General features: G+C 49.6%; 1 protein-coding gene and 1 long non-coding RNA gene across 4 annotated transcripts in view; one reads left to right on the forward strand and one right to left on the reverse strand.

The window, feature by feature from the left end:
- LOC140390077 (uncharacterized) overlaps positions 1–17,936 on the forward strand; it is a 29,615-nt gene extending 11,679 nt beyond the window's left edge. The window contains exon 3 of the long non-coding RNA XR_011934551.1: positions 16,344–17,936. This is a non-coding gene — a long non-coding RNA (uncharacterized lncRNA). The remainder of the gene's footprint in view (positions 1–16,343) is intronic.
- Positions 1–19,591, reverse strand: part of LOC140390075 (ephrin type-B receptor 1) — a 741,967-nt gene that overhangs the window by 351,391 nt on the left and 370,985 nt on the right. The window lies entirely within an intron of this gene.

The raw sequence follows: 19,591 nt of genomic DNA on the forward strand, positions 1-19,591 counted from the left end.
TGAATGGCTTAGGCTATTACAGAGTCAGCCATTTTGCTGTGGGTCTGAGTCACATGTAACCCAAGCCACGAAAGGACATCAGAGGTGGGATTCTCTCAGCCCGGGGCCAGGCCGGAGAATCGCCTCGACCGGCGCGAATCGCTCTCCGACGCCGGGACGCAATTCTCTGCAGAGCGGAGAATCGGCGCCACTGGCACCGGCGTGGTCGGCGCGGCGCCGGTCAGGGGTTGCTTTATGGCCCCCCCCGCCCCCCCCCCGGACTCTCGGCCCGGGATGGGCTGAGCGGCCGGAACAAAAATCCCGAGTCCTGCCGGTGCCATTCTAACCTGGTCTTACCCAGCGGGACCTTGGCGTGGAAGGGTCCGGGTGCGGCCTGTGGGGAGGGAGGGGGGAGTCCGACCCAGGGTGGGCCTCCGCTGTGGCCTGGCCCGCGATCGGGGCCCACCGATCGGCGGACCGGCCTCTCGGGCTGGGGGAGTCTCCTTTCTTCCACGCCGGCCGCTGCAGCCCTACGCCATGTTGCATCGGGGCCGGCGCGGAGAAGGGAGCCACTGCACATGCAGGCTTTTGCGCTGGTGCCACTGCATATGCGCGGATCCCGTGGCGCCCAGTTGACGCCAGGATCGGCAGCTGGAGCGCCGTGGGTCGCTCCAGTGCCGTGCTGGCCCCCTGTAGGGGCCAGAATTGCTGATCCTGAGACCATGTTGATGCCGTGCGGAAACCCAACGGCGTCAACACTTAGCCTCAGGATCAGAGAATCCCGCCACAGATTTCCTTCCCTGGAAGACATTGTCAACCAGGTTTTTTTTCAAAAATCTCTAATAATTTCATGGTCACCATTACTGAGACAAACTTCATTAATAGAGTTTAAATTTCACCAGCTGCTGTGGTGGGATTTGAACCCAAGTCCCCAGAGCATTAGCCCGGAACTCTCGATGACTAGTCCAGTGACATTACCACTATACTCCTAACTGATACCCCAATAGGTTGCTTCTAATTGTTCTGGCTCATTTCTTCATAATTTAAAATTCTTCTATGAAAGCATCCCTTATTAATCTGTTTTAACAAACAACCCTAAGTTTTAAAAGTCTTTCTCTGTATTTGCATTTCTTCCGAACAAACAGCTTCTTGGTGAATGTACACAGTACCCTCTATAGAACATAGAGCCCCGAACGTCCTTCTATCTAATTCATTCTTAAATGTTGATCGTCTCTGTTTCAATCACAAATAGTGACAGTGCAGTCCAGATCCCCACAACCCTCTGTGAAAACTTAACACTTCCTCTTTCTCTCTCTATCTTGCATCACCGACATTTTATGTTATATCCGTCTCCTTGTGTGCCAATAGTTGAGAGAATGAAGTTGAAGGGGTGGATGGGATGCCAAACAAACTGACCTCAGGTTTCCCCTTGCACCAGGCAAGTGCACAAAATGTCACCGAACGCATTGTCAACTAACACAATGCTTACTTCTCAATCTCACTCTCCCAAACTTAGAGAAAGCTCATTACTTTTCCAACAACATTGAGACCATCAGTTCTATTTAAAACTGCCAGTATCCTACTCTAGCCCGGAATTCATTGGGAATCTATATCATTGCTTAGAATCTGACCCTCCATCCCTTCCCCCGCCCCCACCCCCAGCTCCAACCATCCCCCGACAATATTCCAATGATGAATTCATGCCATTATTTGCCGCAAAAGGAATGGGTCAATATTTACTGAAAGAAAGCAGCGGCAGGGATTTTCTGGCCGCCTCACCACCCTGCCCACGGCGGGTTTTCCAGCGGCGGACGTGGGTTGCCACCGGCCAGCAGATTACCCGGCAGCGCAGCAATCGAGCCATGGAAAACGGCATTGACTTCTGCAGGATCAGAAGATCCCACCACCAGCCAATGGCGAGCTGCTTCTGTCGTCAAAAGCCCACCGGCGCGGGGTGGCTGGAAAATCCCAGCAAAGGAGTTTAGTGCAGCTCCATTGTTCATTTGTATTTTGTTCATAAACCTATGGCGAGGAAGAGCCACCCTGTGAAATCAAATTGTCCCAATTTGTGGCACTACCCTCATTAAAACAAGAGTTCGACATTAACCGCCATGTAAGTTTCAAGAAATTGTAGCATTTGCTCATTAAGTAGCAATTAAATTCATCACAGAAATGTAAGGCTGGTTGAGTATCTTTCAGTAAAGAGTTCCTGCAATGCCAATTAACCTGTCTTGCCCAGAAAGAGAACAATGGAAACTATGGAGTCTCATTCCTACAGGTAGTAAATTGTTCTTGGAGGTTTCCCACATTTTAAATATAAAAATCAATTTACTTTCTTACTGTTCCGGCCTGTCTTTTTTCTCTCTCCATCCAATCTGTTTATCCCTCTGTTTACGTCTTTCTGGAATTGAATTGAGTCTAATTCATTCAATTTCCTTATATATCGTTCCTTTGTTTTGTTATTCAACCTCAAATCTCACAGTTTAAGGAGATAGACCGTTAGTCCTGTCATTCACTGAGATCCCAGACACTCTGTTCCTCACACTGCATCATTAGCAACTTGCAATTCCACTAACTTACAACATAAAAATAATTGGAGCTGAAGAGTGCTGGGAGAATTCTAAACAAGTTTATGTTGTTATATACCCCACTGCAACAAGATCTTGGCCAATGTTTTCATAAAAGTATAAAAGCTAAATAATTCATGAAGGTTTTCCCCCTATGTTATTGGGTTTTATTTCTCTGGAAGTGCTGGCCCTGGTGAGAAAGCCTATGCGCAGCTCCCTGGCTGCAGAGCTGTTTTTTCTTGCCAGATACTGCAGCACTGAGAGTGAATAAAATAATACTGCAGTGGTCTCTTGATGTTGGCACTGTCCAGGCACTCTCCCCTCCTGGGAGCCTTTGTGCTCCTGGGATTTGGGGGGGTTGGGGGGGGGGGGTCGAATCCCTTTGACTACTTCACGTTTTCAAATACTTGTTGTAAACCTCGCTGACATGACATCACGTTGGCGAGAGGGAAAATTCTAAATGTGGGGAGAAATATTTGGTGCGGAAGCCCTTCAATTATATTACAATTTGTTAAAATGTATTGAATCGAGGTTCCTGAAATGAAGCCCTGACTGGTCCCGCTCAGTTTCTGGGTCCTGAAAACCCCAGCATGTTGATAATAGAGGATTCGATGATGATAATGCCACTGATTGTCAAGAGGAGATGGTTGGATTCTCTCTCCATAGAACCATAAGTCCATAAGACATAGGAGCAGGATTAGGCCACTTGGCCCATCGAGTCTGCTCCGTCATTCAATCATGGCTGATATTTTCTCATCCCCATAACTCCTGATCCCCTTATTAATCAAGAACCTATCTATCTCTGTCTTAAAGACACTCAGTGAATTGGCCTCCACAGCCTTCTGCAGCAATGAGTTCCACAGGTTCACCACCCTCTGGCTGAAGAAAGTCCTCCTCATCTCTGTTTTAAAGACCGTCTTTAATCTGAGATGGTGTCCTCTGGTTCTAGTTTTTCCCACAAGTGGAAACATCCTCTCCACGTCCACTCTATCCTGGCCTTGTATCTTGTACGTTTCCTTGGAGATACTCATTGCCTGGCAGTTGTGTGGTGTGAATATTATTTGTCACTTATCAGCCCAAGCTGGAATGTGATCCAGGTCTTGCTGCATTTGAACATGGACTGATTCAGTGTCAGGGGAGCCACAAATGGTGCTGAACTTTGTGCAAACAGCAGTGAACATCCCCACACTGGCGCGGTGGCCCAGTGGTATTGTCACTGGACGAGCAACCCAGGGTAATGCTCTGGGGGCCCAGGTTCGAATCTCACCATGGCAAATGGTGGAATTAAAAGTCTAATTATGGCGCTGAAATCATTGTCGTAAAAACCCATCTTCTCCACTAATGCCCTTTAGGGAAGGAAATCTGCCCTCCGTACCTGGTCTGGCCTACATGTGACTTCAGATTCACAGCAATGTGGAATGAAGCAACAGACGATGGAGGAACTTCTGCAGTCATGTCTTGGGGCTGAGATGATTGGTTTCCAACAACCATAACCATCTTTCTTTGTGTTGGGCATGACCCCAACCAGTGGAGAGCATCCGTCCTCCCCCCGCCGATTCCCACTGACTTCAATTTTGCCAGGATTTGGGGAGTCATTTTCACCTCTTCAGGGCATTTGTCTATATTTGGAGCAATGTTGTAATGAAGCCTGAAGCTGGTTGTACCAAGACAGAGCTTAGGTGAGCATGACTATGCATTGTCGCTGTACTGGAATAACTTGACTAGGGGCGCAGCTAATTTTGGAGCCAGAATGTTGTCAGGGCCCATAGGCGTTGCGGTCTCCATGCATTTATGCTTCTAGATTTCAGGGGTAAGATTCTCCGGCCCCCTGGCGGGTCGGAGAATCGGCGGGGGGGGGCGGCGTAAATTCTGCCCGGCCACACGGCGATATTCTCCGTCCCCCCAGAAATCCCGTCGACGTGAATCGGAGAATGTGGAGGACCGGTGCGACGCAATGGGTCCCATGGCCGCCCCAATTCTCCGGGCCGGATGGGCCGAAGTCCCGCCGACGTGACCACGTGTCATGCCGGCGTAAATCAAACCACCTATTTAACAGCGTCAACCAGTCGTGCTGGTTGACGCCAGCCAGCGTGGAGAAGTGACGGCAAGGCCGCAGGTGGTGGTGAGGGGTCACAGGAGCCGTTGGAATGTGCGTGCCGAGGAGGGCAGGGGAAGGGGGAGGGATGGGGGGAGAGGTTGTGGGTAAGGGGCTGTGGGTAGGGGTAGGGGGTAAGGGGCTGGGAGGGAGGTGCTGGTGGGGAGTGGGTAGGGGCTGGGGGGGGGAGATGGGCGGGCTGGGGGGGAGATGCTGGGGGGGGGAGGGGAGAGGGGGGGGCTTGGGGAGGGTTCGTGCCAGGGAGGAGGGGTGGGGAGGAGAGGGGGGGTGGTTGGGGAGGGTGCATGCCGAGGAGGAGAGGGGGGTGGTTTGGGGCCGGTGTGAGCCGGGGAAGTGAGGTGTGTCCGCCTGGCCATGTGCCAGCTGGCAACAGTCGCGACCATGCAGCTCATGGCACCTTGCTGCGGGGGGGGGGCCGCGGCGGCGTATGGGCAATGATGACGCCCAACCCCGCCCGCCACTCCCTGCAGGTCGTAATGTTTGGTCATCACCCAGCGATGTTGGCCACCGTGCCGGGAGCCGCACTTCTACATGTTGCCTGGGGGAGCTGGAGCAGGAGCATGCCAGGGAGGCGGCGGAGTCTGCCGCAGAGGAGACTGCCACAGAAAAACAGGTGGCAGCCGCCCAGGCTGGAGGGCCGTTCGCATTACAGGACGAGGAGGAGGAGGTGGTGGTGGTGGTGGCGCCCGATGAGGCCCCGGGTGTACCGGCCCCGCTCGTTGGACCAGGACCTCCCGGACCGGGCGGACCCCGGATGAGCCAGGAAAGCGTCGCCCATATCTGCCACCTGATGGCACACCTGGCACCACGTGGCACTGGGGGATGACACCCTCTCCCCGTGGCCGTCAAGGTTACGGTGACCCTGAACTTTTATGCCACGGGGTCATTCCAGGCGCAGAGTTGGGACCTGTCCGGCATCTCGCAGGCATCGGTGCACAGGTGCATCTGTGCAGTGACAGGCGCCCTGTATGTCATCGCAACAAGGATACCCGGGTAGCGGGCTTCGCTGCCGTGGCCAGGATGCCCATGGTCCAGGGGGCGATCGATGGGACGCACGTCGCCATGCAGCCACCTGCAGGTAACAGGGCCGTGTTCACGAATAGGAAGGGGACCTATTCCATGAACGTGTAGGTGGTCTGTGACCAACGCATGAGGATCCTGCACGTCTGCCCCCGGTACCCAGGCAGTGTACATGACTCATTCGTATTGGCGCAATCTTTCATCCCCACCATGTTCGAGGGATGCCCCTCCCGGCTGAGGGGCTGATTGCTGGGGGACAGGGGTTACCCGTTGCGGTCGTGGCTGATGACGCCTATACGGAGGCCACAGGCTGATGCGGAGAACCGCTACAATGATGCCCGTGCAGCAACCACAGGTGTGATAGAGGGTGCTTTGGGCTGCTGAAGATGCGCTTCAGGTGCCTGGACCGCTCTGGGGGGGGCCTCCAGTATCCGTCAGATAGGTTCAGCCGCATCGTTGTGGTGTGCTGCGTCCTGCACAACATAGCCCAGCGGAGGGGCGATGTGCTGCAGGCAGAGGAGGGGGAAGGGGAGGAGCAGCAAGACGAGGCGCAGACCTCCCCAGATGTGGAGGATGGGGGCAATTGTCAGGACAGACGAGCTGGACATGGACGGGAGGCTGCCCACCGTTACCAGCCGGGCCAGCGGGCACGGGACAGGATGATAGCCGCCCGGTTCATGGTCTAGGGGGGGCGTTAGAATCGCTGAGTATGGGCACAGACTGCACACTACAGCACCAGCCAACCACCTTCACCCCACCCACATGCACACCACCCCTCCATTGCACATCCACCTGCGGCACAACGGGCTGGGCTCACACGGTCGTCAGTGGAAGCGTGTCTATTGGAGACCATGGAGGATGATGACAATCCGCTCTGCGATGAGCTCTGGGCTCTACATCGTTGGACAATGTCTGATCCATGGCCACAGTACCACCCTCCACCCGGACCGTCCCTGCGTGTGGCCGTGACACTGCAGCGCACGGTCCCGTCTGCCCGGGGGAATGGCGAGGGCGACCAGTGGGTAGGGGTGGCACACTCACCTGAGGCCGACATTCTATCACCCCTCACACACACACTGGTGCTCACCTCACACCACACCCCCGCAAGCATCGGACAGAGCACAAGGGCAGATTCTGTAGGTGTGAAAATTATTTTAATAACAAACAGTTCAGAAACGTGCCCTAGCCCCAGAACTAATCTGTGCCCTGCACCCGTGCCAGCTTACTCAGTGTCTTTAATTTTTTGGCCTTACGGGGCTTATGACTACATCTAGATGGATCCCCAGACGGTGCAGCAGAACTGGAGGTGGACTTCTGTGATTCCTGCCCTGTGACTCGGGACCCCTTTGGCGACCGTTTCCTGGGGTGACCCGGCCGAGATGCGCCAGGCTGCGGCTCGGGCGACTGGGATGGCGAGCTGCCAGCCTGTCCTGCCATTTGCCCACCAGATGCACCTGGGACGGAAGGGGGGGGGGGGAGGGCTAAATCACTGGCTTTGAAAGCAGACCAAGGCAGCCCAGCAGCACGGTTCGATTCCCGTAACAGCCTCCCCGAACAGGCGCCGGAATGTGGCGACTAGGGGCTTTTCACAGTAACTTCATTGAAGCCTACTTGTGACAATAAGCAATTTCATTTCATTTCATGTGGGCGATATGGGGGAAGGGGAGATATGGGGAAGGGGGGATATGAGGGAAGGGAGGATATGGGGGAAGGGGGGATATGGGAGAAGAGGGGATATGGGGCAAGTGAGGATATGGGGAAGGGGGATATGGGGGAAGGGGATATGGGGGAAGGGGTGAAATGGGGGAATGGGGATATGGTGGAAGGGGGATTTGGGGGAAGGCGTGATATGGGGAAGGGAAATATGGCGGAAGGGGGGCATGGGGGAAGGGGGATATGGGGGAAGGGGGGATATGGGGAAGGGGGATATGGGGGAAAGGGGATATGGGGAAAGTGGGATATGGGGAAGGGAGATATGGTGGAAAGGTGATATGGGGGATATGGGGAAGGGGAGATATGGTGGAAGGGGGGATATGCGGGAAGGGGGTATACGGGGGATATGGGGGAAGAAGGAATATGGGGGAAGGGGGAATATGGGGGTAGGGGGATATGGGGGACGGGGATATGGGGAATGGGGATATCAGGGGTGGGGGATGGGGGGAAGGGGGACATGGGTGAAGGGGAATATGTGGGAAGGTGGCAATGGGGGAAGGGGGATATTGGGGATATGGGGAAGGGGCAATATGTGGGATGGGGGGATTTGCGGTCAGGGGTAATATGGGGGAAGGGGATATGGGGAAATGGGGTATGTGGGGGAAGGGGAGATATGGGGGAAGTGGGGATATGGGGGAAGGGGTATATGGGGAAGGGGTGATATCAGGGATATGGGGGAAGGGCGGATAGGGGGAAGGGAGTATATGAGGGAAGGGGGTATATGTGGGAAGGGGATATGGGGGAGTTGGTATATGGGGGATATGGGGGAAAGGGGATATGGGGGAAGGGCGGTAAGGAGTAAGTGGGGATATGGGGTAAGGGGGGATATGGGAGAAGGGAGATATGGGGAAAGGGGGATATGGGGAAAGGGGGATATGGGGGAAGGGTGGATATGGGGGAAGGGTGGATATGGGGGATATGGGGGAAGGGGGATCTGGGAGAAGGGGAATATGGGGGGATATGGGGGAAGGGGGATATGGTGAAGGGAGCATATGGGGATGGGGTATATGGGGGAAGGGGGATATGGGGGAAGGGGGATATGGGGGAAGGGGGATATGGGGGAAGGGGGGATATGGGGGAAGGGGAAATGGGGGAAGGGGAAATGGGGGAAGGGGGATTTGGGGAAGGGGATATGGGGGAAGGGGGGATATGGGGGAAGGGAGATATGGGGGAAGGGGAAATGGGGGAAGGGGGATTTGGGGAAGGGGATATGAGGCAGGGGGAATATGGGGGAAAGGGGAAATGGGGAAGGGTATGTGGGGGAACGGGGGATATAGGGGAAGGGGTGATATGGGGAAGGGGATATGGGGAAGAGGGATATGGGGGAAGAGGGATATGGGAGAATGGGGATATGGGGGAATGGGGGATATGGGGGAAGGGGTGATATAGGGAAGGGGCTATGGGGAAGGGGGATATGTGGGAAGGAGGGATATGGTGAAGGGGATATGGGGAAGGGGGATATGTGGAAAGGAGATATGGGGGAAGGGGGATATGGGGGAACAGGGGATATAGGGGAAGGGGTGATATGGGGAAGGGGGGATATGGGGGAAGAGTAGATATGGGGAAGGGCGATATAGGGGAAGGGGATATGGGGGAAATGGGATATGGGGGAGGGGGGATATGGGGGAACGGGGATATGGGGAAGGGGGAATATGGGGAAGGAGTGATATGGGGAAGGGGATAAGGGGAAGGGGGATATGTGGGAGTGGGTATATGTGGGAAGGGGGGATTTGGGGAAGGGGATATGGGAAAGGGGGGATATGGGGGAAGGGGAGATGTGGGGGAAGGGGGATATGGGGGAAGGCGGGATATGGGGAAGGGGGATATGGGGAGGGGGGATGGGGAAGGGGAAAAGGGGGGCAGGCAGTGGGAGGTCTCACTTGGCGCTGTGTGGCGGGCGGCCATTTTGCTGGGTCTCTTGTGCGTCTTTTGTGCAGTGACACCGCTTGTGTCCGTGATGGGTGACGCCATCACGAATGGCGTCACGCCACTACTAACCCATTCCCGGACGGAGAAATTGCGGCGATTGGGGGGCCCGACACCGGAGTGATTCGCGTCGTTTTTGGGGTCGGATTCGGGCCATCGCGCCGATTCACGGAGAATCCCATCCCAGATTTTGAACAAAAAAGCCTAACCCCGCAACACAGGAAATGAAAGAAACACTTCTATAGCCCCTCTCATGGCCTTAGAATGTCCCAAAATGCTTAACAGTCAGTTAGGTACTTCTGATATGTAATTGTCATAATATACACCAGTATATTATGGTGCAGACACACACACACTGATGGACATGCAGTGGGACCAATCAGCATACACAACACCACAGCCAATCACCAGTGAGAGCACACGCACTATAAAGACAGGGGGCAGGAGAGTTGCCGCTCATTCTAGTAGCAGCCACCTCGGAGCACAGAGCGCACAGCCTGCAACACAGACATTCACCATGTGCTGAGTGCTTCACCTGGTTAGGACTAGGCAAGGGTCAACAGTTAAAGCTGTTATTGCAGTTCCCCACAGTTCAAGTATGTTAATATAGTAACCTTATAATAAAATAGAGTTGCACCACTTCCAGTGTTGGTGACCTATTTGTGATCCAGAACACCCAACTCATCAGTAATCACTGCTGTAATGTTGAAAATGCAGTGGTTAACTTACTCATAACAAATAGCAATGTGATCATCGGCTTCAGTGATGTTGATTTGAGGGTAAATCCTGGCCAAGAGATGAAGGAGAACGCCCTTGCTCTTTGAAATAATGCTCTGGGTGGGGGTCTCATATAATGAAGCCCTGACATGCAGCATTCCCTCAGCACTGCGCTGGAACTCAGTTAGTGTAGATTCTATGCTTAAAATTCTTGAATGGGATTTGAACCCATGACCTGTCAACTCAGAGATGATAAAGTTACTAACTGAGCCAAGACACATACATAAACGCCTCGAGACACAATGAGCAAAGAGGGAAGCAACAACCTAAGTGGAGTATCAGTCAGTCGGAATTGTTAAGGTGAGTGGAGCAAGGTTTGGAAGGAATCTTTGAAGGCTGACGCTTTGATTGTTTTGCTCGGACCGGTGTAGTAATTGGCATGTTGAAAGTCCCATGAGTGTTAAAAGTTGTAACCTGTGAATGTGTAGTGGAATCCTTTGTGAGCACATTGACCTATCAATCACTCATGGCTATGACAATAACCACGGGCACCTTATTTACACCAAAGACATCTTGTGTATGTTTTCCTTAATTGCTCACCAACATTGCCCCCGCCCACCCTTGACTGGTACAAAGAGATCTTACATGCTAAGAAATTAATAAGAAATTTCACAGATCAAGTATTATTCATGCAGTATAATTAATCATATGAGATAAAAATAGGTATTGTCTGAGGGCTGTGCTCACTTTTAATCAGCATTGGCTGTAAACACATTCTTTTGGACAGGGTGACTGATCATTTTCCACAGATCGCAGGTTTGAGAAGTGTTTCTGAATCTTCAATAATTTAGCTTTTCCTGACTACTTAACACTTCAAAGCAACAACATAGGGGCAGTCACAGGGCTGATAATTCCTCAACAGGAAGATTGTTCTGGCCCATTCTGTTAATGACATGGAGACATTTTCCTTTTACCCTCGCACCACCCTCTACAGCCCCTCCCAAATCGTCATCCAAATTAAGATGAGAAAAGGAATCACATAATCTATTGTTTATAATCCCCCCCTATAATCCATTGTCTATAATCCCCTCCCCTATAACCCATTGTCTATAACCCCTCCCCCTATAATCCATTGTCTATAATCCCCCCCCCTATAATCCATTGTCTATAATCCCCCCCCTATAATCCATTGTGTATAATCCCCCCCCCCTTTCTGTGTATTACCCAAAGGCCAATTGCATTTTGCTCCACTGACTGATATCAGACAGAAGATTTTAGAAGTGGAATTTATTAACCTCAGGGAATCATACAATATGTGCATATCGATCAAATTAATTGTATCCCCGTTAGGTTTTATTCAGAGCATTGCTGCACTGGAATTTCAATCGTTAAGTGTGGATCTGATTGAAGGTGTGTGCATGTGTATGTGTGTGTCGAGAGATAGGGAGCGCCTGGATGTGTGCATGTGTGGATGTGTGTTTTTTGGGGGGGGTTGTTGTATGTGTCTGGGGTGTGTATGAGTGGGTTGGGTGTGGTTGTGATGAGTATGGGTGTGAGTGTGTGTGTGTAAATGGATGTGTGTGGGTACCTGGGGTATGAGTGTGCAGATATGGATCTGAGTGTGTGGATCTGCGTGTGAGTATGAGTGAGCCTGTGGGTTGTGAGTGTGTGAGATGGGTGTGTGTCTGTTAGTGTGTATTCAAGTGTGTGTATGTAAGGGTGTATGTATTAGTGTGTATGCAAGAATGTGTGCTGGTGTGTATGCGAGAGTGTGTGATAGTGTGTATCGCAGGGTGCATGTATGCACTGACCAGTGTTTGTGTGTATGTGTGTATGCAAGAGCATGTGTGTTAATGTATATGCAAGAGTGTGTGTTTGTGTGCATGCGAGGGCATGTGTTGTGTGTGTATGCAAGAGTGTTTGTCTTTTATTGTGCATGCAAGTGTGTATGCATATGCAAGTGTGTCTATGTAGTCAATGATGTGTGACAGTGTGTATGCAAGAGTGTGTCCGTGCATTCAAGGACGTGCGTTAGCTTGTTTGCAAAGGTTTATGTGTAGCAAGGGCGTGTGATAGTGTGTATGCAAGGGTGTGTGTGCATTAGTGTGCATGCATGTGTGTATGCAAGGGTGTATTTAAGAACATAAGAACTAGGAACAGGAGTAGGCCATCTGGCCCCTCGAGCCTGCTCCACCATTCAATGAGATCATGGCTGATCTTTTGTGGACTCAGCTCCACTTTCCGGCCTGAACACAATAACCCTTAATCCCTTTATTCTTCAAAAAACTATCTATCTTTATCTTAAAAACATTTAATGAAGGAGCCTCTACTGCTTCACTGGGCATGGAATTCCATAGATTCACAACCCTTTGGGTGAAGAAGTTCCTCCTAAACTCAGTCCTAAATCTACTTCCCGTTATTTTGAGGCTATGCCCCCTAGTTCTGCTTTCACCCACCAGTGGAAACAACCTGCCCGCATCTATCCTATCTAGTCCCTTCATAATCTTATATGTTTCTATAAGATCCCTCCTCATCCTTCTAAATTCCAACGAGTACAGTCCCAGTCTACTCAACCTCTCCTCGTAATCCAACCCTTCAGCTCTGGGATTAACCTAGTGAATCTCCTCTGCACACCCTCCAGTGCCAGTACGTCCTTTCTCAAGTAAGGAGACCAAAACTGAACACAATACTCCAGGTGTAGCCTCACTAACACCTTATACAATTGCAGCAGAACCTCCCTAGTCTTAAACTCCATCCCTCTAGCAATGAAGGACAAAATTCCATTTGCCTTCTTAATCACCTGTTGCGTCTGAAAACCAACTTTCTGCGACTCATGCACTAGCACACCCAGGTCTCTCTGCACAGCAGCATGTTTTAATATTTTATCATTTAAATAATAATCCCTTTTGCTGTTATTCCTACCAAAATGAATAACCTCACATTTGTCAACATTGTATTCCATCTGCCAGACCGTAGCCCATTCACTTAGCCTATCCAAATCCCTCTGCAGACTTCCAGTATCCTCTGCACTTTTTGCTTTACCACTTATCTTAGTGTCGTCTGCAAACTTGGACACATTGCCCTTGGTCCCCAACTCCAAATCATCTATGTGAATTGTGAACAGTTGTGGGCCCAATTTGTGTGGGTTAATTTGTATATGCAAGAGTGTTTGTGTATGCAAGAGTGTTTGTGTAAACACAAATGTGTGTGTATGCATGAGTATTTGTGTATGCGATAATGTGTTTTCATAGAATAGAATTTACAGTGCAGAAGGAGGCCATTTGGCCCATCAAGTCTGCACCGGCCCGTACAAAGATCACCCTACTCAAGCCCACGTATCTACCCTATCCTGTAACCCAGCAACCCCCACTTAACCTTTTAGGACACTAAGGGGAATTTAGCATCGCCAGTCCACCTAACCTGCACATCTGTGGACTGTGGTAGGAAACCGGAGCACCCGGAGGAAACCCACGCAGACACGGGGAGAAAGTGCAGACTCCGCACAGGCAGTGACCCAGCCGGGAATCAAACCTGGGACCCTGGAGCTGTGAAGTGATTGTGCTAACCACTATGCTACCGTGCAACCCTCAAAGGTTTGCGTATATGCAAGGGTGTGTGCGTATGCAAGGCTGTGTGTGCGTGTGTGAGAGTAAAGCGGTGTGTGTGTGTGTGTTTGAGTGTGTGAGGGAGAGGTTGTGTTGAGAGAGAGAGAGAAGCTGTTAGTGCATGTGTGTGTGTGTGAGAGAGAGAGAGAGAGTGAGAGGCTCTGTGTGTGAGGGAGAGAAGCTGTGTGTTCGCAGGCACATGGTGGAAATGTTATTTGTAATCTACGCACTACTTTGCTGTTGTGAATTAGCAGAGGAGCAACATATAGACAGCCTCTTACTTATTGATAATCCCTGTTTGCGTAAAGCCTCTAAACTCTTTGATTAGCTAATGACATGCCTCACTCCCAGGTAGCCATGAGCATTTTAAATGTATATGTGAATGAGGGAATACCCATTGAGATGTGTTGGTGGTTATGAACGCCTCAATTAAATTCAAGTACTCCCACAGTACAGAAGGAGACCATTCGGCCCATCATGCTGATGCCAGTTCTTTGAAAGGTTTATTCAATTAATCCCACTCTTCCTCAGCAAGTACATTCTCAATTCCCTTTTGAACGTAACTGTTGAATCTGTGCTGACCATCCTGTCAGGCAGTGTACCCCAGCTCACAACAATCCTATCTATTATTAAAAATTTCCCCTCTAATTCTTTCTCCAATGACTTTACATTCTCCCCTGATTTGTGTGCGCGCTGTCCATACAGACTGGTCCATGGAAATGACAGACTTATAACCTTGAGCATGCACATTTTAAAAAATGAATTTAAAGTACTCAATACATTTTTTCCCCCAATTTACCGTGGCCAATCCACCGACCCTGCACATCTTTCGACCCATGCAGACAAGGGAGAATGTGCAAATTCACACGGACAGTTATCCGGGGCCGGGATCGAACCCGGGTCCTCGGCGCCATGAGGCAGCAGGGCTAACCACTGCACCACAATGCCGCCCCGAGCACGCTGATTCTAAAGTAAGACGGTGTCGACTGTGAGGGATTACATGGTCAAACAGCCTGATGCTTTTTCATGCTTATGCTCCCTCATCGAAAGGTCTCCTTGGCTGTGGTCCCAGAGGGCTGGAATTCAATCCAATGTTGTTTTTGAGCGGCACAGAGAAAGCCAGCTGAGGAACATGGAAGTCAGAAAACCCCTAATTCTATTTCTTATGGCTTAAGAACATAATCACTGCTGTATTTGAACTGATATATTAGAATATTATGCTAATAACTTCCCTCTGCATATTTAAATTAGGTTAATTCAGATGGACTTCATTAAAAGTCAAAAGATGTACGACATAGTATGTGTTTGCAAACCTTGGCAAATATAATTGTTTAGCTATAAGCGATAACATAAAATGAATTATGCTGATTGAAACTGATTTGCATTAATTAGAAAACAGACATTCCCCTTTAACTCAGAATTTGCAAATTTTACAACGATGAAACTTAAAAAATTTAATTGTTATGCCTTTAGGGACTGTATATGCAAATGAGCTTAATTAGAAACCAGATTTCTCTATTATTTAATTAATAAGTTATACTGTCACACAGCGTTGGGTACAGGAAGGAGATAGATAATTTAACTTTACACAGGAATAGTACAATAAATAACACATTTAATTCAACGCACTCTGACAATCTGAATGCTGCCTTCTCAAATCCCCATCATCCAGCCAGCTGCAGATGATGCTGTGCTAAACTCGCACCTGGAAACGACAAACCAAATCAGCAATCTTCCATCAATCAACTTGAACAGTCACCATGGGCTAAAAGCTTTCTATCAGACAAATATTTGTATTAGACAAGAAGTGACCTGAACTACCTCGCACTGCACGCTGTGAGTTATCTAACCCATGTGCGGATAAGATGAGATCAGCAATACTGCGGAGATATAGTTTTGACTCCAGACCCGGCATGAGATGAAAGTCAATCTTCTCTGGCAACTTCTGAAATTTGGAGGGTAATCTGGATCCGGATGGAGCAGGTGCAAATCAATGAAAGCACATCTATGGTATTTTGGTAACCGTCTAAAACGACTTGCCCGAAACGGTCCTCCTCTAAAGTTTCAATTGGAACCCTATGTTCGGGAAGAGTGGGCTTAATTATAGGGAGGTTTTGCTCCACTCCACCTTGTCAAAAAGAATAGGGCAGAGATTTGGGCCCACCATTCTATGTTCACTATCTGCTCTTCTGGTTTGTGTGTCCTGCTATGGGGTAATAAAGATTCAGGTAAGGTCCTTTTGCCTTGGCATTGGAGATCAAATGTAGAACCATGCTAGGCCATTCCTGAATGAACTCCAGCAAGGGAAAAACAAAAGTAGAAAGCCCCTTTGCTGAAACTGTCTAGAGAATTTTCATTTTTGAAAATCCAACCCAATGTGTGGATGTGCACCACGAATATGTATTCCACCAGAGGTTCACATATTCCACCAGAGGTTCCATGGACAATTGTACAATCAGCTTTGCCACAGAGGTCAGGAAGATTCTGTCAATCTAGGCTGCTGACTTAGCCAAACTCACTGGGCAAAGTTCACTGCTGCAATTGGCCTACATTTCCCTGGAGAACGTTTGAGGGGGTTCCTTCAAAATTCTACATGTACTCAGCTTCCCACTTTTAATTATCAATAGCAGTTTTCAAACCCACCCAAGCTTCCTCCTGTGTATCTATCAAGAACTGAAAGCAATCTTGTCCAATTTCTAGCACAGGAATATTTTGCTGTTGGGAACATATGCTTGGGCTGGAGATTGTCAAGACCAGATGAGGTGCACACTGCCTGTTCTCAAGCTTGAAAGGATAGTCAATCGCATAAGAGACTGGAGGGATGGCAATATCCATGGAACTGCAACCTCAGGATGAACCATGATCTTTAATCGAGGCAGCGAAGAAAATGAAGAGGAAAAGGTGGTGGGGGAGAAAATTAAAATGGAATAGGGCGTTAGAGATGGAAATAAAATGCAAGTGCCATTAAATAATGTTGCTTCCTTACATTTTTGCCATCAAAAATACTGCTGATTCCTCGGACAAAGAAGCTGAAAATGACACGGGAAATGGCATCACTCTGTCAATTTATTGAAGTGGAGCTTGTAAGAGAGAAGCATTAATAGAAAGTGACCAGTCAGCTAAATTTACCACCACATCAAGGGATCACTGATTCATTACAAGCCTAGCTCATCTATCATCTCCAGTTTAGAGTGCGTGAACAGAACATTAACGAGAATTTGGTCTTTCATATTCCCCACTCTCTGCCCCCCCAAAGGCTTTTCATCCCCTCTCCAGGAATATTATTTTGCATCGTGTCACCGTGAATTGTAGAGCTAAAAATCAGTTTCCTACAAAGTTTCCGCTTGGATGCACTCTTGACACCTTCGCTGCGATATCACAAATATATTCAAATAATGTTATTTAACAACCCGTGGCTCCTGTTGAAATGAAACATGAGCAACGAAGCCAGTGTGGTTCCATTGCCACAACTGACTATTCATCACCCAACAGCATTTATAATCAATTTGCCTGCTGTCTTTGGACTGTCTCATACATCTTTTCAGCAGCTCACTGAGCACCGTCAGGTGATGCATCGAGATATCCTAACACCACGCAGGAAAAGGTGAAGGCCATTCAGTCCCTTGAACCTATTCAGCCATTCGGTTAGATCACAGCTCTTCTCTACCTCAGTTCCGTTTATCTGTCTTTGCTCCAAGTCACTCAATCCCCAACACAGCAAAGATCTCCCTCAGTCTAGAAAGCTCGGACAGACCCCCCCAGTTCTCACAACTTGTCCTCATTGTTTAATCCTGGTCTCATTTTTTTTTTATGAGTGGGCCTCAACAGTGAATCTGCTTTGGTTATTCGACCACAGGAAGCATTCCACTTTAGTGCATTTCAATCCTATCCCAAGCATGCCTAGCTCTGATAAAAACCCACAGGATAGCAGTCAGCAGAGGCACAAGCTACAGTTCTGCTACTCTTTTAAACCTTGGTGATTTGCTGAATTATATTCCTCCATCCTAGATTCTTGCGTATTCCCCAATCAAATTGCCCACTATGGGCAGCCATGCCTTCAGCTGATTAGGCCCGGTGCTCTGGATTGATTTTGCTAAATTCTCAGTCTCCATTTCTCTCTGCTCTTTTGACATGCTCATTAACACCTACCACACTGACCAAGTTTTTGATAAGTCTTCCTCTTTAGCTTGGAGTCTGATTACAATTCCGTGAGGAACCTTGAATGTCTTGCTACAGCGCAGATTGGTCTTTCAAAAGTTGTTCTTCAGCTATGATATATTAAAAATCTTATTGTTACACCCATGAGCTGTCTCTATCTTCCATCATAACTTCCAAAGTCCACCCTTACAAACAGCCTATGCATACGCGTCACATTATAATTACTCGTCCCTGCCAGTGGAAGCACCACCGTCACTGGCAGAAAGGTGTGATTGCAATGTGATGGGTTTAAATATAGCTCTTATTCTAAATGTCACTGATGGAAATATAACATTTGGGTACTAAATATCTGGGGAGAGTTGATTTTGGATCCCGACCATTTCAATTTTAACTTTATCTCTCCTTACACGTGTTATAAATAAAAACAGAAAGTCCTGGCAAATCTCAGCAGGTCTAGCTGCATCTGTGGAGAGATAAACAGAGTTAACATTTCAAGTCTGCATGAATCGCCTCGAAATGTTAACTCTGTTTCTTTCTCCACAGATGCTTGCCAGACCTGTTGAAATTTGCCAGCAATTTCTCCTTTTATTTCAGATTTCCAACATATGCAGTATTTCGCATATACTCTACTGGGGCAGAGTGCATTCCCAGTCTGAGTCAGGGAGTGGGACTGGGGTTAGAGTGTGTTCCCAGTCTGGGTAAGGGAGTGGGACTGGGGCAGAGTGTGTTCCTAGTCTGGGTAAGGGAGTGGGACTGGGGATAGAGTGCATTCCCAGTCTGAGTACGGGAGTGAGATTGGGGGTAGAGTGTGTTCCCAGCCTGAGTAAGGAAGTGGGACTGGGGGTAGAGTGTGTTCCCAGCCTGAGTAAGGAAGTGGGACTGGGGGCAGAGTGTGTTCCCAGCCTGGGTAAGGGACTGGGACAGGGGGAAGAGTGTGATCCAATTTTGGCAAGGGAGTGGGACTGGGGCCAAAGTATGTTCCCAGTCTGGGTAAGTGAGTGGGACAGGGGGCCGAGGGTGTTCCTAGTCTGGGTAAGTGAGTGGGACCGGGGCCAGAGTGTGATCCAAGTCTGGGTAAGGGAGTAGGACCGGGGCCAGAGTATGTTTCTAGTCTGGGCAAGGGAGTGGGACCGGGGCCAGAGTGTGATTCAAGTAGGGTCTGGGTAAGGGAGTTGGACAGGGGACAGAGGGAGTTCCTAGTCTGCGTAAGGAAGTGGGACAGGGGGCAGAGTGTGTTCCCAACCTGCCATTCTGTGTAAGTGTTTGGGACTGGGGTCAGAGTGTGTTCATATCCTGGGTAAGGAAGTGGGACAGAGGGCAGAGTATGTTCCTAGTCTGGGTAAGAGAGTGGGACTGCGGAAATGTGTGTTCCTGTCTGGGTAAGAGAGTGGGACTGCGGAAAGAGTGTGTTCCCAGTCTGGGTAAAGGAGTGGAACTGGGTGCAGAGTGTGTTCCTATCCTGGGTAAGGGAGTGGGACTGAGGGCAGAGCATGTTCCTATCCTGGGTAAGGGAGTGGGACTGGGGGCAGAGTATGTTCCTCGTCTGGGTATGGGAGTGGGACTGGGTGCAGAGTGTATTCCCAGTCTGGGTAAGGAGTGGGACTGGGTGCAGAGTGTGTTCCCAGTCTGGGTAAGGGATTGGGACTGGGGTAGGATTGTGTTCCGATCCTGTGTAATGGAGTGGGACTGGGACAGAGTGTGTTCCCTGTCTGGGTAAGGGAGTGGGACTGGGGTAGGATTATGTTCCTATCCTGGGTAAGGGAGTGGGACTGGGACAGAGTGTGTTCCAG

Source organism: Scyliorhinus torazame, chromosome 14 (genome assembly GCF_047496885.1).
Source record: "Scyliorhinus torazame isolate Kashiwa2021f chromosome 14, sScyTor2.1, whole genome shotgun sequence".
Lineage (NCBI taxonomy): Eukaryota > Metazoa > Chordata > Chondrichthyes > Carcharhiniformes > Scyliorhinidae > Scyliorhinus > Scyliorhinus torazame.